This window comes from Urocitellus parryii, chromosome X, assembly GCF_045843805.1.
Source record: "Urocitellus parryii isolate mUroPar1 chromosome X, mUroPar1.hap1, whole genome shotgun sequence".
Taxonomy (NCBI): domain Eukaryota; kingdom Metazoa; phylum Chordata; class Mammalia; order Rodentia; family Sciuridae; genus Urocitellus; species Urocitellus parryii.
The window spans coordinates 17,508,757-17,526,459 of NC_135547.1; positions in this window are offsets into that span (position 1 = coordinate 17,508,757).

Here is a 17,703-nt window from a genome sequence, read left to right on the forward strand (position 1 = left end):
ACTGGAGTAGCACCATTCATCTCTATTATTCTGGGGCTTCAGCTTCTTGGACTATGCAGTTACTGGTTCCTCCAGCTCTCCAGCCTGAAGAAAGCCATTATGGACTATTCAGCTTCTGGTTGTGTAAGCCAATCTAAAATCCTCTTTTTATGATTATAATTCCTGTTGATTTTGTTCTTCTGGAGAACCCTGACCAATACAAAATCCTACGCAATAATTATATTTAGTATATAATAAGATAAAAGTAACCATCTATAAGGACTAGAATAATCCAAGTATTTAAGAAAACCCAGGAATATTTCAACTCTTAAATTAGAATTCAAATGCCATCTGAATTTTAGGAAAAGAAAACTGAGGACCATAGAGGGAAGATGGGTTGCACTCAGTCACCCAGAGTTTTGTTGCAGAAACTGGCCTCCAAATTTGTAGCCCATTGCAGAATGGAAATCAGTTTAAAGGTCATGAAAAACTTTTATCAGAGTTTCTTAAATTATCTAATTTTCAAATTTTTCAGGCATTTCTTTTATCAAACTGATGTTCATTGATAGAAAAAAAAAACAATCACTACCTCACAAAATGTTTTTTTTAATTTTTTTTTATTTTGGTACTAGGGATTGAACCCAGGGGTGCTTAACCACTGAGCCAGATCTCCAGCCCTTTCTAATATTTTACTTAGAGAAAGGATCTCGCTGTGTTGTTTAGGGCCTCTCTAAATTGCTGAGGCTGGCTTTGAATTCTCGATCTTCCTGCCTCAGCCTCCTGAGCTACTGAGATTACAGGCGTGTGCCACCACACCCACAACAAATCAACTTTTAAAAAAGCACTGATACACACCAGACACAGTGGCACACACCTATAATCCCAGCAGCTGAGGATGCTGAGGCAGGAGGATCACAAGTTCAAAGTCAGACTCAGCGACTGTCAAGGCACAAAGCAACTCCGTGAGACCCTGTCTCTAAATAAAATACAAAATAGGGCTGGGGTGTGGCTCAGTGGTCGAGTGCCCCTGAGTTCAATCCCCCATATCCATCTCCCTGCCAAAAAAAGAAAACAAACAAACAAACAAAAATTTGGACAAGTGATCTCTCTGAGATATCAGACATTCAAGAAGTTACAATGGGGCTGGGGATGTGGCTCAAGCGGTAGCGCGCTCCCCTGGCATGCGTGCGGCCCAGGTTCGATCCTCAGCACCACATACCAACAAAGATGTTGTGTCCGCCAAAAACCAAAAAATAAATAAATATTTTAAAAAATTCTCTCTCTCTCACTTTTTTTAAAAAAAGTTACAATTATTATTATTATATTATTGTAACCATGGCTAGTATTATAAATCCCCACTTAAGACAGGGATAATTAAGTGCCTACCTCAGAGGATTGTTATAGTAGTTAAATGAGATAATGCAATTTTAAAAGGGTAGTAATTGCTCAGTAAATGGTAACTATTAGTAGTAGGGGTAACTCTAGTTGTATCACAGTGCTGCTCTAATGTGAAGATTAATTTATAAAGTCAGCATGTCAAGTCAAAGCACAATTATGCAGTGTGTGTGTGTGTGTGTGTGTGTGTGTGTGTGTGTGGTATTGAGTATCAAGCCCAGGGGCACTTTACCACTGAGCTACATTCCTAGCCTTTTTCATTTTTATTTTGAGATTGGGGTCTCACTAAAATGTCCAAGCTGACCTTGAATTTGTAATCCTCCTGCTTCCACCTCCTAAGTAGTTGGGATTACAGGTGGGAGACACCACAACCTGGCTGTTCCAATAATTTTTTTTGAGACTTGGGTCTCCCTCCTCCACTCTCAGCCATCTTACAAATAAAATCTCTCTTTTTCAAAACTCTATTTCAGTGATGGTCATATTGTGAAGGGGACAAAACGGGCCTAGTTCAGTAACACTGGCTCCCTTCAGTGTCACCTAGGGTGAGCCCCACCCTTTACTATTTTCTTGTCCTCTGAGACAAAACTATTTTCTTGTCCTTTGAACATTTTTTCAAAGGCTGACCATGAGACTCTTTTAAATAGAAACCACAGAATTTTAGACTTGGAAAAGATTCTGAATGTGTTGACCAATGTATTGGGTACACAGTATCAGAATTTCAGATACAATTGTTCTACTTACAACTAAATGAGACATTTAACCCTCTTATCTTTCAATATGCTCATGCGTAAAATGATGGCAAGGTCTATGCTGCCTGTCTTCCTAGGCTGTAGAGAAGATTCCAAGAGCTAGTGATTATTACAATAAAGATAATTAGAGCTAAGACTTACTGAAGGCCAAGTTATCTTGTTTAATTATTTTTTGTTTGTTTGTACTGGGGATTGAACCCAGGGGTAATTAATCACTGGGTCACATCCCCTGCCCTTTTTATTTTTTATTTTGAGATAGGGTCTCCCTAAGTTGCTTAGGGCCTTGTCAAGTTGCTGAGACTGGCTTTGAACTTGCCATCCTCCTGCCTTAGCCTCCCGAGTTGCTGGGATTACAGGTGGGCACCACCATGCCCAGGAATCTTGTTTAATACTTACAACACCTTTGAATAAGATAGTTCCTGCAATTATCCCCAATTTGCATGTGCAGAACCTGAGACACCAGAAGGTGTGTCAAACCACTTTGAAAACTCAAACAATCAAGATAGGGATATTGAGGGATAGAAATACAAATGGTGTCTGGGGCAACTCACATCTCCCAATTGGGCCTAATTTTCTCATCTGTAAAATGGGAAGTTTAATTGTTTTCAAAGAACATCCTGAATACAAAAGCTTGGAATATGGTCCATTGTCTATACACTAAAAATAAGTTATTTCAAGAACAGATTCTAATGAATTCACTTAACAAGCTCTCTACAACAGCTCTATTAAGTTCTCAGGTTGAAACATGCATGACATTTCACCCATTGCCAAATTGCCACTTTATTTTATGTTTATTTGACAAGCATGAATGCTTCAAAGAGTTCTAAATATTTCCTCCTTAGAGCACAATAAAAAGACCAAGGAACATTCCCAGTAAAGCCTGCTTAATGTGGATTATAATTTAATAATACATTTGTGGCTCCTTTGGTCTGCCTCACTGAAATAATTAATGTGCACTTTTCTGTAAGGCAAACATAATGCATTAATTTCTCCATGTTTCAATTGTAAAAATAACATTAAAATCTTTCAGAAAGAAAGAATGAGAGTTGGATTGTAGCTCAGTAGTAAAGCACTTGCCTAGCATGTGTGAGGCACTGGGTTTGATCCTCAGCACCACATGAATAAATTAGATAAAGGTATTGTGTCCATCTACAACTAAAAATACTTTTGAAAGAAGGAAGGAAGGGAGGAAGGAATAGTTACCCATCCCTCTGCTCTAACCCAATCCAATAGTTTTTATTCCTGGATGCCTCCTTCAATCCATGGTCATTGAATCAGAGTTTTCCACAGTTCATTCATTCATTCCAATATGCATTTTTAAAGTCATACCAAGTATGCTGCTCAGTGTTCTGAGGCCTGGATATACAGTAGTGAGTAGGATAAGGACCTAGCCCTGGTTGCAAGCCCCGGTACACACATTTATTTCCCCTCAACCTTTTTTTAAATTTTTGGCATGATGTTATATCTTAATTATTTTCTGTGTGTCTGTCCTGAAAGAATGAAAACAAAAAGAATAAAATAGTCTCTGTGGTCAGAGAGCATTAAAAGGTTAATCAAATATTTGTGCAGTGCTGGAGAGATTTGAAGAGGATAATAATGAATTCTTTTTCTGATCATTTTCTGCTTTTTTGTGTATGTGTGTGAACCCAGGGCCTTGCACATGTTAGGCAAGTGCTTTACCACTGAGCTACAAACTCAGCCTTTTTAAATTTAATTAATTAATTAGTTAATTAATTTTGGTACCAGGGATTGAACCCAGGGGCGCTTAACCTCTGAGCCATATCCCCAGTCCTTTTATTTGTGTGTGGGGGGTGGGGTACCAGGGATTGAACTCAGGGGCACTCGACCACTGAGACACATCCCCAGTCCTATGTTTTATATTTTATTTAGAGACAGGTTCTCACTGAGTTGCTTAGCACTTCGCTGTTGCTGAGGCTGGTTTTGAACTTACCATACTCCTGCCTCAGCCTCCAGAACCACTGGGTTTACAGATGTGCACCACCATGCCTGGCCCCAGTCCTTTTTTATATTTTATTTAGAGACAGGGTCTCATCCAGTTGTTTAGGGTCTCACTAAGTTGCTGGATCTGACCTTGAACTCAGGATTCTCCTGCCTCAGCCTCCTGAACCACTGGGAATACAGGTGTGCACCACTGTGCCTGGCCCTTTTTAATTTTATTTTGAGATAGGGTCTCATTAAGTTTCCCAGGCTGGCCTCCACCTTACAATCCTCTGATCTCTTGCCTCAGCCTCCCAAGTAGCTGGGATAGCAGGCATAAAACCCCACACCCAGCAAACATCTCCTTTTGACAGGTACAGTCTAGATGATATATGTACATTATTTTATTTACTTTCATCTTTACTATGGCCTTGTGAGATTGGCATACTTTATCCTCATTTTACATATAAGAAAACTGAGTCTCACCTGGGCATGGTGGTACATGCCAGTAATCCCGGCAGCTCAGGAGGCTGAGGCAGGAGGATTAGGAGTTCAAAGCCAACCTCAGCAAAGGCGAGGCACTAAGCAACTCAGTGAGACCCTGTCTCTAATTAAAATGCACACACACAAAAAAAATGGGGCTGGGGAATGTGGCTCAGTGGTCAAGTGCCCCTCAGTTCAATCCTGGGCATGCCTTCCCCTCCTAAAAAGAAAGAAAACTGAGTCTTATAGGTGCTGAAGCCGAAATTGGAGACCTGTGTTTCTCCCATCCAAGTACTAACCAGGCCCGACCCTGCTTAGCTTCCGAGATCAGACGGGATCGGGTGTGTTCAGGGTGGGAGACCTGTGTTTTGACAAACATTTCTCTTTACTCTTGGGATGGAGTGAGAAGTTTTGATTTCATTCCTTTTCTTTAATTTTGGGAAGCTAGAGAGTGGAGAATCATTTTGAACCCTTTTGACACATTTTATAACTACATCCAGATTTAAAAGGAGACAAAAATAGAAGTTTATGCAATTTAGATGAAGTGAAAGAAAATAGGAGCCATTGCTTTCTTTTTCTATTCTCACCTAAGTCCTGCCAAAACACCATTTTTGTTTGGAGAAACAACTGAGAAAATAGTACAAACTATTTAGCAACAGCATAAAACACAGATGACTAAGATACATGAACTAGAATGAATAGTTAAGGAATGTCAAAGGCTTGGAGCTTTATTGTGTATATGCACCAGTGGTTGAAGAGAGGCCAGGGTCACCTTGAATCCTTGAAAATATCACCAAGGTAATAACGGCAACAAAAACAAAACTCTAATAATAAAAAACCCTGGACAGTCATGCAGCTCTTTGCAGTCTTCAGTGTCCTGTATACCAGTTTCTCAAATATGAGCAGCATGGAGACATTTTCAATCAGACAAGAATTATTTTAGACCATTAGTGTTGATGTTTTATTATATTAACTAAATATATGACAACATAAAAAGAGATGTAAACTCTTTATACTTATAACAGTTAAACAACTATAAGTCCAGAATGATTTTGCATACTAAATGCAAGCGAAACTTAAAAATTCAATACGATTCAAGTTACAAACTTTAATATGATGGATGGTGTTGTTTTGCAGAAGCAAAACCACTTGCTTGAATGTGAATATTGGTATGTGCATTATAAAAATGCTTTCTCCAAGTTGACGATGGTATTATCTCCATTCGTTTGGAGCAAATGTATTATTTATGCATTAGGTCAATCTCTGTTCTTTTCTCTTGGATTTAAAACAGTATTCTTTGGTTACTGTTAGAATAATAAACAGAGATGCAAATTCTGATGCTGAGACTGCATGGTGGGACGTGATTATAAAGTGGTCACCGCTTAATGCAATACTGGGAGACAACTCGAGGACTACAGTATCAGAGACTTAGTGATTAAGAGCATACACTTTGGAATCAGACAGATCTAAATTTGTATCCTGGTTCAGGCTTTTCCACTTTCTAGTTGTGTGAACTTGGGTCAGTTATTTTAACCTCTGTGTTCCTTAGGTTCCCTCCTCTATAAAATGTGTATGATAATAATAGTACTTTATATACAAAGATATGAAAAATTGTAATCTATATGTGTAATAAGAATTGTAATACATTCTGTTGTCATGTATTTAAAAAACAAAATCAATTAAAAAAAGTTTACAAAACAATAAAATGCTAGACTAATTTTTACAAAAACAAAAAAGAATAGTAATTTAATTTCACCAGCAGAAACAGCCACTTTGGCCCACTTTCTAGACATGTGTGATATTTAAGCCTGAAACTGCAGAGAAACTAGAAGTCTGAGTGTTGCTTCACAGGCCCTCTGTATCTCGAGAACTACAAGGAATTGGGCAAGTTGGAAAAAGATACTGGTCCCCCATCCCTTTCTCCCAACATCTGCATATGCTGTCCCAGGTTCATGTTTTAGGGAAGAAGTGGAAAATATGGCTGAGCCTTAAAAGGGAGATGGTAAAAAGTTATTGCCAGTAAACACACACAATTAAGGATCAGTTGAGCCCACACTACACACAGCTGTTTTTATCTGAAGCCCACCAATAAGGGTTTGCTATTTTGCTTCCTGGCCTGGCATGAATCCCTTGATTCCTGAGGCCCCCAAGGTTGAAAATAGCCCAGCCACCTGCCAATGGTTGGGTATATTTTTAGGAGCAGCAAGATTGGAAACAGGGCTCTGTATGCCTGGAACTTGAGCCTGGCTGCTGGGTGGGTCTCTCATCTCCATTGAGTGACTAGGTCTTGGGTTGCTGAATCCAGCAAAGAGAAGAGGAGAGAGAACTGCGAAGGGAACAGATTGGCATAGTAGGGGAAGGAGAGGTCTGTTTGGGGAAGGGGTGATGAGAGAATAGAGACAGTAGAGGGTCATAGCTAATGGATATTTGCTTAAAGAATATAGGAAACTCACATAAATGGTAGGACTCTACAATAAGGAAAAATCATAGCAGTAGATCTTTTGTTTAAAAATAGTTTAGAGGCTGGGGTTGTGGCTTGGTGTTAGAGCATTTGCCTAGCACGTATAAGCACTGGGTTCGCTCCTCAGCACCACATAAAAATAAATAAATAAAATAAAGGTATTGTGTCCATCCACAACTTAATTTTTTTTTAATGTAGTGGGTCAAGGGTGTAGCTCAGTGGTAGAGCACTTGCCTAGCATACACAAAGCCCTAGGTTCAATCTCCAGAACTGCAGAAGAACAGTGTGGTTAAAATTGATCTAATTATCTTCTATCCATCTTTCAGAAGAAAAAGCCCAATACACTGGAGCCAATAAGTTGTTGTTTGTGGCACTGGGGATTGAACTCAGGCCCTTGCACATGCTACACAGTGCTCTACCAGTCCAACCTTTGAAATTGTCCATATGTCAAGTATTTGTCAAAGTATAATAGATTAATCCAAAGATTTTGTCCTTTCCTTCCACTTATCCCCATCCTGTTCAAGAAAAAGAAATCCTCTTGTTTCACTGTGGGTCTCTTTTATCCTGAGTGATTTATCCAACTCTTTCTTCCAAACCAACACAACATTTCTTTGCAGCAGAACATACCCTTCTAGACAGAAGACATGAATAAATGGGAGAGCAGAAGAGGGAGACTTAATCTAATATGTACACTAGAAAACATTATCCTGGAAAAAAAATAGGATGAAACCTGATTGTACATAAATGGTCATAGAAGTTTTATTGGTTATAGCTGTAAACCATAAACAGCACAAATGTCCATTATTTGGTGAATACATAAGCAAACTATGGTATAGCTGTACAATGGAATGCTGCTCTGTGATTAAAGGGAACAAAGCACCAATACACACAAAGACATATAGGAGCTGGGGATGTGGTAGCACAAACCTGTAATTCCAGCAGCTTGGGAGTCTGAGGCAGGAGGATCTTGAGTTCAAAGCCAGCCTCAGCGAAAGGGAGGCAGTAAGCAACTCATTGAGACCCTGTCTCTAAATTAAATACAAAATAAGACTGGGGATGTGGCTCAGTGGTCGAGTGTCCCTGAATTTAATCCCTAGTATGCTCCACTACCAAAAAAAAAAAAAATACAGGAGCCTCAAAGTAATTGTACTAAATCAAAGAAGCCAGACCAAAAATACAGAGTATGTTAATCCATTTACAAAGTCTGTAGGAAATGCAAATTAATCTATAGCTGCAGAAAGCAAATCAGTGTTTCCTGGATGAGGGTGGGAGGGGGGAGCCCATGGAAGGAATGATGAAGGGACATCAGGAAACTTTTGGAGTGATGGATATGGTCACTATCCTGATTTCATGAATATATATAAGTCAAAACTATCACATTGTACTAAAGAAATGTTTGGTATGTTCATTATACTTCAATTAATACAATTGAAAAGTATTTTTAATTTGAATAGTAGGAACTTGTGGTGCTGGAGTTGGGGGAGGGGTCGGTGGGATGAAAGTGAGAACCCTCCAGGAGGAGAGGAGAGTGTGTAACAGTCCTGAAAAGAGTAGAACATACCTCAGGAATTCCAAAAAGTCTTGTTTGAACAGAGTTGAAAGATCAAAGGGGAAAGTTACTGGGGATGAGTTCAGACAGCAGCAGGGTCAAGAACACTCAGGGCCTTACGTTCATCTCTTATTTTGCAAATATTTCCTGAGCCTTACTATGTGCCAGGAGCTGTCTAAGTGTTTGGGGTTATATTAGTTTCTAGGGCTGTTCAATGACAAGGTACTATACACTGAATGGCTTAACAGAAATTTTTTGTCTCACAGTTCTGAAGGTCAAGGTGTCAGCAGGATTCTTTTCTCCAGGCTTCTGTCCTTGGCTTGCAGATGGGTGCCTTCACATGGTCCTCCCTCTGTGTGGCTGTATCCTAATCTCCTCTTCATATAAGAACACCAGTTGGATTGAATGAGGGCCCACCCACATGACCTCATTTTACCTAATGATATCATTAAAGACCCTATCTCAAATATAGTCACATTCTGAGATACTAGGGGTTAGGACTTCAACATACAAATTTGGGGGAGGGCCACAATTCAGGCCCAAGTATGACATATCTATGTAAAAAAAAAAAAAGGTGAATGGATTTGGGGAAGGAGCTTACATTCTAGAAGGGGGAGTCAAAAAATAAGCAATAGAGTAAAATATATAGACTCTTTGGTAATAAGTGCTATAGGGGAAAATGTAGGGCAGGAAATGCTTGCATGATGTTCAAGGTTCAGTTCCAAGGGTCAGTGAGGTGTGTGAATCTGGAGGTCAGGGGAGATGCACGGACTGGAGGGACAGTTCGGGAACCAGCAATCGATAGAGGGTAGAAGCAATGGGAATAGATGAGCTGAACACTGCCTGGCGAGACTGCTTTGCTTCTTTGGACTGTTTGACCTACTCACTTTCTATAATGACAGCTTCCCAGTTTTCCACGCTCTTCAACATTTCTACCACTCCTCCTCAGCCAATACATGAACACACACCACTACCACCTCCCCCACCACCACCTCCCCCACTACCATCACCATCAGCAATGCAGCTCCAGATCCCAACCTCTTATCCTGAATCTTGCCCACTATTCCTTCTCCCTTAGGTATCTTCAGTCACTCCCTCTTTACTTTCTCCAGCCTATCATCATTTATACATGCTCAAGTCTCTCAATGCCTTTAGAGCACCTTGACTCTCTCTTCAAGATGTCATCCTATATTTACTCTTTCATTGTTGAATTCCAAAGAGTTGACTATTTTTGTGTGTTTGTTTGGTGGATTGAACCCAGGGGCACTTAACCACTAAGCCACATCCCTATCCCTAGTCATATATATATATATATATATATATATATATATATATATATATATATGAGACAGAGTCTCACTGAGCTTCCTATTTTGTCACACAGAATATTAATAAGACCTGTACTCAAGGATTCAGATTTAATAAAATTAATTTTTTTTACTGCTTCATCAGGTAAAATTGGATTTTTCTTCAAGTGTGTGAAAATGAAAAGCATGATGACTATTAGGGCCTCCATTCATTTATGAAAAAAAAATCTGCCAAATACTCAATTCTGAATAACTAGAGCTTGTCAGTTACTCTTTTTTTTTTTTTTTTGGTAATGGGGATTGAAGCCATATTCCCCAGCCTTTTTTATATTTCATTTTGATATAGGAACTCACTGAGTTGTTTAGGGCCTTGCTAAGTTGTTTAGGGCCTCGCTAAGTTGATGAGGCTGGACTCAAATTTGCCATCCTCCTGCCTCAGCCTCTGGAGTCACTGAGATTATAGGTGTGCACCACCATGCCATGCATCAGTTACTCCTCCATGTAAAAATGGACTTTGGTTAAAAAAAGCAGCTAGTTCAATTTGTAACTCAACTAAGTTATTTTTTTGAAACCACCACCATAGTCTGTATGCAGAGTGCTTTAGATATACTTCCTATTTTGTCACACAGAATATTAATAAGACCTGTACTCAAGGATTCAAATTTAATAAAATTAATGTTTTTTTTACTGCTTCATCAGGTAAAATTGGATTTTTCTTCAAGTGTGTGAAAATGAAAAGCATGATGACTATTAGTATAATCTGATGCCATTGCATTGATTGGTGCCTAGCCACCAGCAGTTTTGGCCATCTTTTTATTTTTATTTTATTTTTTTTTGCACCATCAGTGAAATTAGTGAATATAGAAAGCCGGGCAGCTAGGTGTGGGGTCATGTGCCTATAGTCCCAGCTACTGGAAAGGCTTAGGCAGGAGGATTGCTCAAGCCTCGGAGTTTGAGGCCATCTTGGGCAACGTATTGAGACCCCCATCTTTTACAAAGAATAAAAATTAATTAAAAAGTTTAAGGGACAAATGACTCACGCCAATAGTTCTGACTTTGTGAGAACTTGAAAAGGAAACTTCATGGACTACAACTTGAAAATCATTGTTTTAGATTAATCAGGATTTACTCCTAACTAGTGAAATAGTGTCACATTTCCTGAGAGATGGATAATGAAAAAAAACAAAGTGGGATGTCTAGGCATCGAAGAGGAACAGAATCAGTGCTGATAGCAATTCAAGTATCTCTTCATTGGACCAAAATGCAGGCACACTAAGGTAATTAAAGGGGAAATGGTATAATCAGAGGTTTGATCAGAAAGTAGAATTTTGGCCAGGCATGGTGGTGCCTGCCTGTAAACCCAGTGGCTTTGGAGGCTGAGGCAGGAGAATTGAGTGTTCAAAGCTAGCCTCTGCAACTTAACAAAGTTCTAAGAAACTTAGCAAGAAAAAAAAGTCATAAATAAGGACTGGGGATGTGGCTCAGAGGTTAAGTGCCCTCTGGGTTCAATCTTGGTATCAAAACAAACAAACTCCAGAAAGTAATATTTTAAATTTGGATAAGCTCCTGTTGACTACAAGGTCCAGAATGTGATTGTTGGCATGGGCAGCTGTGTGGAGGATAGGGCCACTGGAAATATGGCCAAGGGATAGATGGCTAGGATAATCTGTGGGTTGATCATGTGGACACTGAAGTCCCCCAGAATGATGGTGGCAGAGCTTGAAGTGAAGAGGAAAACTAAGGGCCAGTTGCTAAGTCTCCAGTGAATATAGAGGAGTGACCAAGAGTTCAGTAGATAAAAAGAACCAAGATGGGGAAGCATTAGCATGGCCCAACAGTATGGAACTCAAAGGAAGAGAAATAGTTTAAAGGTGGCATTCATCAATGTGGAGGACATCAAGCTCACCTCCTGAACTATGAAATGTGGCAAGTTGGGAGAATAAATAGCCAGTATTAAACATGGCTCCAGAGCAAATGGTGATCTCAGAGGAGAATCAGATTTCCAGTAAAGATGCAGAAACATGCTCAAAAAAGGTATTGAAGATACAAAGGTATGATGGTTACGTAGTGGCCATTCTAGAAAAGTCATGTCGGAAGGTTTTGGTAAATGAGAGGAATGGAACTTTGAGTAACAAAAGAAGAAGGAGAGGATTAGGAGTAGAAATATACTTGCAAGTTGGGAGGGCAGGTAATACATAACTCTGGGGGGTCATACTCCCCTAGATTTACTCCTTGATGGCTGGGAGGAATAGGTTCAAGCTTCCAGAATTCCGCTATGGTTTGGTTTAAAAAAAAAAAGTCATGATATTATCATGTCCTATGGGTAATGGGAGCAAGATGGGATGGGTGGGAGTTGAAGATTTTGTTATTTGTTGTTAGATCACTGGATGATTTTTCAGAACAAAGGAACTATGCTTCAAAGAAGAAAGAAAATCCATACCTTTTTCAGTTTTTTTTTGGGGGGGGGGTGCTGAAGATGGAACCCAGGACATTGTGCATGCCAAGCAAGTGCTCTATCACTAAGCTATATCCTTAACCCAAATACATACCTCTTAAGAGACAGAAAATGCTTGAAACTTGGAAATTAACTTCTTCAGTTTCTAACAACCCCATTCAATTATGTCAAGTTTTAGGGGCTTCTATCAAAATATCTAGTTACAGCAAATCACTATTAAGTGCTATAAACAGAACCAAAAAAAAAGGCTAAGGGATTTTTATTATAAATAAATTTGTTATCCATCCCTAAATAATCTTAGAGTCTTGGGGGGGGCAGGTACTGGGGATTGAACCCAGGGGTGCTTAACCACTGAGTCACATCCCTGGCCCTTTTTTATATTTTATTTAGAGATAGGGTCTTGCTTAGTTGCTTAGGGCCTTGATAAGTTGCTTTGAACTGGTGATCCTCCTGCCTCAGCCTCCCGAGCCACTGGGACTATAGGCAAGCATCACCTTGCCTGGCCTGGCTTAATTTTAGAGAATTAATCTGAATAAAGTCTCTTGGTTTGTCATACTGCTTTTGGACAATATGGTTCCTGGTAATCACTTCCCTTGTGGCTAACTTTACCTAAAATGCTGCAACTCTAGCAGATGTTTAAAGGTAAGGAAGTGGTTTGAGTTGCCGATGGTTAAATTGTTATGGCAGTTTTTTTCTTGCCTATTTTCAGAACCTTGCTAATGTGACCACAAAAGAGTGTCACTGAGGCTGTGGCTGTGGCTCAGCAGTAGTGCACTTGTCTGGCATGTGCGAGGCACTGGGTTCGATTCTCAGCACCACATAAAATAAATAAAGGTCTATCAACAACTAAAAAAAAAAATTAAAAAAAAAAAGAGTGTCATTGGACCTGAAACTCATCTATCCTTTACAATCATGGTGATCCTCCTGCCTCATGGGCACTCCATAACTGCAGAGGAGATACAATTAAGCTAGCTTGAGTATCCTAGCTTAAAAGAACCACTAGCCAAAGTGTATTTTGGTGACACAATCATTTGTAATTTAGTTTTTACTGGTTAGATGTGTTTTTATTTGGGGGTTTTAATTCAAAGACTAGGAGTTCAGGTGCTTATAATCAGATTAAATTAGAATTGGTTTCTTAAATATAGTTTAGGTGGGGGTTTTGGTTTTGTTTTTATTTGCTTGTTTTTTCCCCTCTAGGGATTGAACTAAAAGCACATGCTCTACCAGAGCTATCCCCCACTCCCATAGTTTAAGTGTTTTAAATGATGAAGTCCATGTATGTAGTAATGTTATGGATTCTGAATAAATATCAGGACTCTGATATCATCCTAAATGTCATCCTAAATTTTTAAAAAATGTGTTTTGCTGGGCATGGTAGTGCACACACCTGTAATCCCAGAAGCTTGGGAGGATGTGGCAAGAGGTTTGCAAGTTCAAAGCCAGTCTCAGCAACTTAGAAAAACTTGTCTCAAAATTAAAATTTTTTTTAAAAAATAAAAAGGGCTGGGGATGTGGCTCAGTGGTTAAGCACCTCTGACTTTGATCCCCAGTACCAATAAATAAATAAATAAATAAACATTTTGTTAAATTATACAGAGAACCTCAACATTTATATAATCGCCCCTATTTTATAAATAGAAAAAAAACCTCTGAGACTATAAGACACAAACTTGCCCAACATCATACACAGCTAGGAAGTGTCAAAGATGAGGTTCTGACCCAGATCTGAATGTCTCTTACCCATGCTCTTAACCACTGTACTGTACTCCAAGATACCTGCTTCCTGCCATGCAAGTTTTGAAAAATACTTACAACTGGATTATAGGACCAGTCACTTTTGAAGTACAAAATCACATGGGCTGAAGGGGAGCATAATTACATACAAGCTACATCTTAAGTATGTGTTGCTACAGGATCTCTCTGTCACCACTTACTCATTCCAATCAGTGAAATCATCTGTGCCTCTGTGTGGGAACACTCCCAGATGTGCTGTGGCATTCATGCTTACCTTAAAAACATTTTTTTTTTCTCCCAGGAATATTAGTTCAGTCTGCCTTCCAGGTTGCCCATGAAGAAAGTAGTGATACATCCTCCATCTTGGATGCCTAAGGAAATTGTAATGTTATCCTCTGGCATATTCCCTAAAACATAGGGTGTTCTAAAAGCCTTAGTGAAGTCTTAAGCTTTAAACATAAATAAAGTTTATTTAGCACCTATCAGATTACTAGATAGAAAATTCCAGATTAGCCTGGCAGGTCTGCCATTTTATATATAAAAACCCCAAAGCCAAAAACCAAAAAATTCATGTAACTAATTATGAAAGCTAGGATCTCAGGGAGGGAGTATAGACTTTGAAAAGGAACAGAGTGAAAGGGGTAGGGAACAGAAAAATATTATAAATGTACTTGAGGGCTGGGGATGTGGCTCAAGTGGTAGCGCGCTCGTCTGGCATGCGTGCGGCCCGGGTTCGATCCTCAGCACCACATACACAACAAGATGTTGTGTCCACAGAGAACTAAAAAAAAATAAAAAACATTAAAAAAAAATTCTCTCTCTCTCTCTCCCCTCTCTCACTCTCTCTTTAAAAAAAAAATAAAAAAAATAAATGTACTTGAGGAACAATGTGTGACCACCCCCCATCCTTAAAAATTGCAATGAAGTTATCAATTTTAGAAAATGCTGAGTGTGTCTGAATTTCTTGTGGAAAATGGCAAAACTTGTTGGAGTTAAATGCAGAGAAGAACCAAAATGTCATGCACAAATATCTGCAAGCAAGGAGGCTCTGAAATATGAGGAAGTACAGCCTGAAAATCCCCTGTAGGGTGCTGAGATATGAGTTGGAATTGGAGGTAACCCAAGCCAGTATTTAGGCTATAATGTTATTTAGACAGTATGGAATCCTCTTGATGTTTTCTTTAAAGACTTTATTTTCTTAGTAGTTTTAGGTTCACAGCAAAATTGAGAGGAAGGTACAAAGACATCCCATTTAGCCCCATCACTACACACAGCCTCCTCTTGAATTTTTACAACAAAGTTGATTAATCTCGGTGGACTTGACCTTTTGTTACCTTCTCATTCTTCCCCCAGATTCTTCATAAAACTAATTAGCACGTATGGAGTGCTTTCCATGTTCTAGTCTTTACAAACATGCATTATTTCCTATTTTCAGGCCACCCTATGAAAGGTTTTACAGATGAAGAATCTCAGAGAAGTTAAGCAACTTAGCCCAGTTTCCATTGCTCATGATTCCACTTTGCTTCTAGTAAACCACACTGCCTCACATGTCTCATTCCAAACAGTCACAAGGAATTCCTGACTTTTCTTTCCCCTTAATACTGTGCCTAAGACCCTTTTTTTTGTCTTGGTCAACTTTCTCTAGCATTGTGACTAGATAGCTTTGTGTAACAGTGTTGTAACCTGACAGGTGCATAGAGTACAGGTGCCCTGGTTGCCACATCAGATGGTGAAAATGATCCTTGGCTCCGACACAGGCTCACTAAGTCATAGACCCTTCCTGGAATCTCTGAGGCCACCCCCAGTTCCTGGAGCATGGAAGTTCAGTACCTGTTTTTGACTGGTCACTTAGTAGTTTTAATTTAAATAATATGGATCATGAGGTAGAGAGGATGAGAAATACAGAACAATTTCTCAGTAGTTTGATTTGGACAGGGAATCAGGCCTTGAACAGAAATTTCTGACTAGGTCTGCCACAGACTCAATCTGGTCTAGCAACCTCATTGTAGAGATGAATGGAAGAAAGGATTTGCCGGCAGTCGTACAGTTAGTGAGTGGAGCGGTAGAAATTGGTTCCTACTTTTGCAAAAATTACCCCAGGCAATTAAAACGATTTCTATTCTCTGCTCTGCCACAAAAATGACTGCAATTATGGTTCCTATTCCTTAGCTTTCCCAAAATGAGCTATGGCAAAAATGAACAGGATAGGAGTTCTGGGCAAAGGCTACCAAAATGGAGCAGCAATGCAATGTGTCTGAACGCAAAAGGTCTGGCCTTCCATGCCTTCATGGATGGATTGACCAGGTATCTGGATTGTTGGTGCAGGAGAATGCAGCTGACATGTTGATGGCAGTCAACCTTGGTTTTGCCACCTCTTCCATTCCCCAACCATTGCCTCAGGATAATGGGAGAACTAGGCAATATTCCCCACTCTTCTCAAAAGGCTCTTCTCAAAATAACCTCAGTTCAGAAATGGCATACCTATGTAAACAGTAGGCTCTCACTGAGTCCTAATTCCAGGATTTCCAAAACCAATACCTAATGGACTCTGAATTTTCCTAAAGAGGTTGTTAACATAGATTTAATCAAAAGGGGGGGGGCATTTACTCAACAAATATTTCCTGAAGGAAGGGGTGTAAATGGCATGAGGCCAGGACAAAAGGATAAAAAGCTGAACTGTGTCGGTCCCCAGTAACTCACAGTCCAAGTAAGTGAGGTAGTCAGTGCACAGACAATTTCAAAGGTCAACTCAACATAACCACCCATGATGTGTCAGGCACAATGCAAAACCTTGGAGATGCCAAGGTGGATAAGACCAAGTCCTCACCACCTAAAAGACAAACAGGAAAGCAATAACAGCATAATATTTAACTGGTATGACAGAAGTCTGCTGCAGGAGCTGGGAGAACTCTAGAAAGAAGGATCTAAAGGGAGTGTTGGTTGTCTAAAGCCATTGTGGCATTAAGGAATTTCTGGAACATCACAATTATGTTGAGGCAGTAAAAGACTCTGTTTAATATTTTGGCTTCAGCTGCTAAATTAGATTAGTTGCAACTCATGTAGCTCATAGAGCCAGGTTCTAAGAGTTTGAAACAAGGACACGGAATCTCAAGAAGGCTTTGCTCAGGTACAACTTCCTCCTTCCAAGTTCTGCTCCAGTTTTCTTTTCTCCCTGCCTGAGAGGTGTTTCACAGAGTCCTAAACAATTTCATTTTGGTATGTGTATGACTGGTTATAGCAGAGTTTCCCTGACTTGCCCGATCATCTGGGATTAGAATTGCCTGGTGTCATTCTCAATTATACTGTTGATCTTCTCTTTCACCTAGAAAGTTATATTCAGTAGGCCTGGGGTAGGGTCCATGAATCTGTTTTTTTTTTCCCCTTTTGTGATATGCTGGGGATTGAACCCAGGGTGTTGTGCATGTGAGGCAAGTACTCTACCAACTGAGCTATATCCCCAGCCCCTGTGAATCTGTTTTTAACAAGGGATCCAGATCATTCTTATCCTTAGGCAAATTTGGGAGACCATGATCTAAAGCATTGTCCCCAGGAATTTTCAATAAAGCCTGTTAATTCCTAAGGTTGAATCCGAAACACACATGCCTAAGTTGTAGAATATCAAGAATATTTAAAATGTAATAAAACAGAAATCA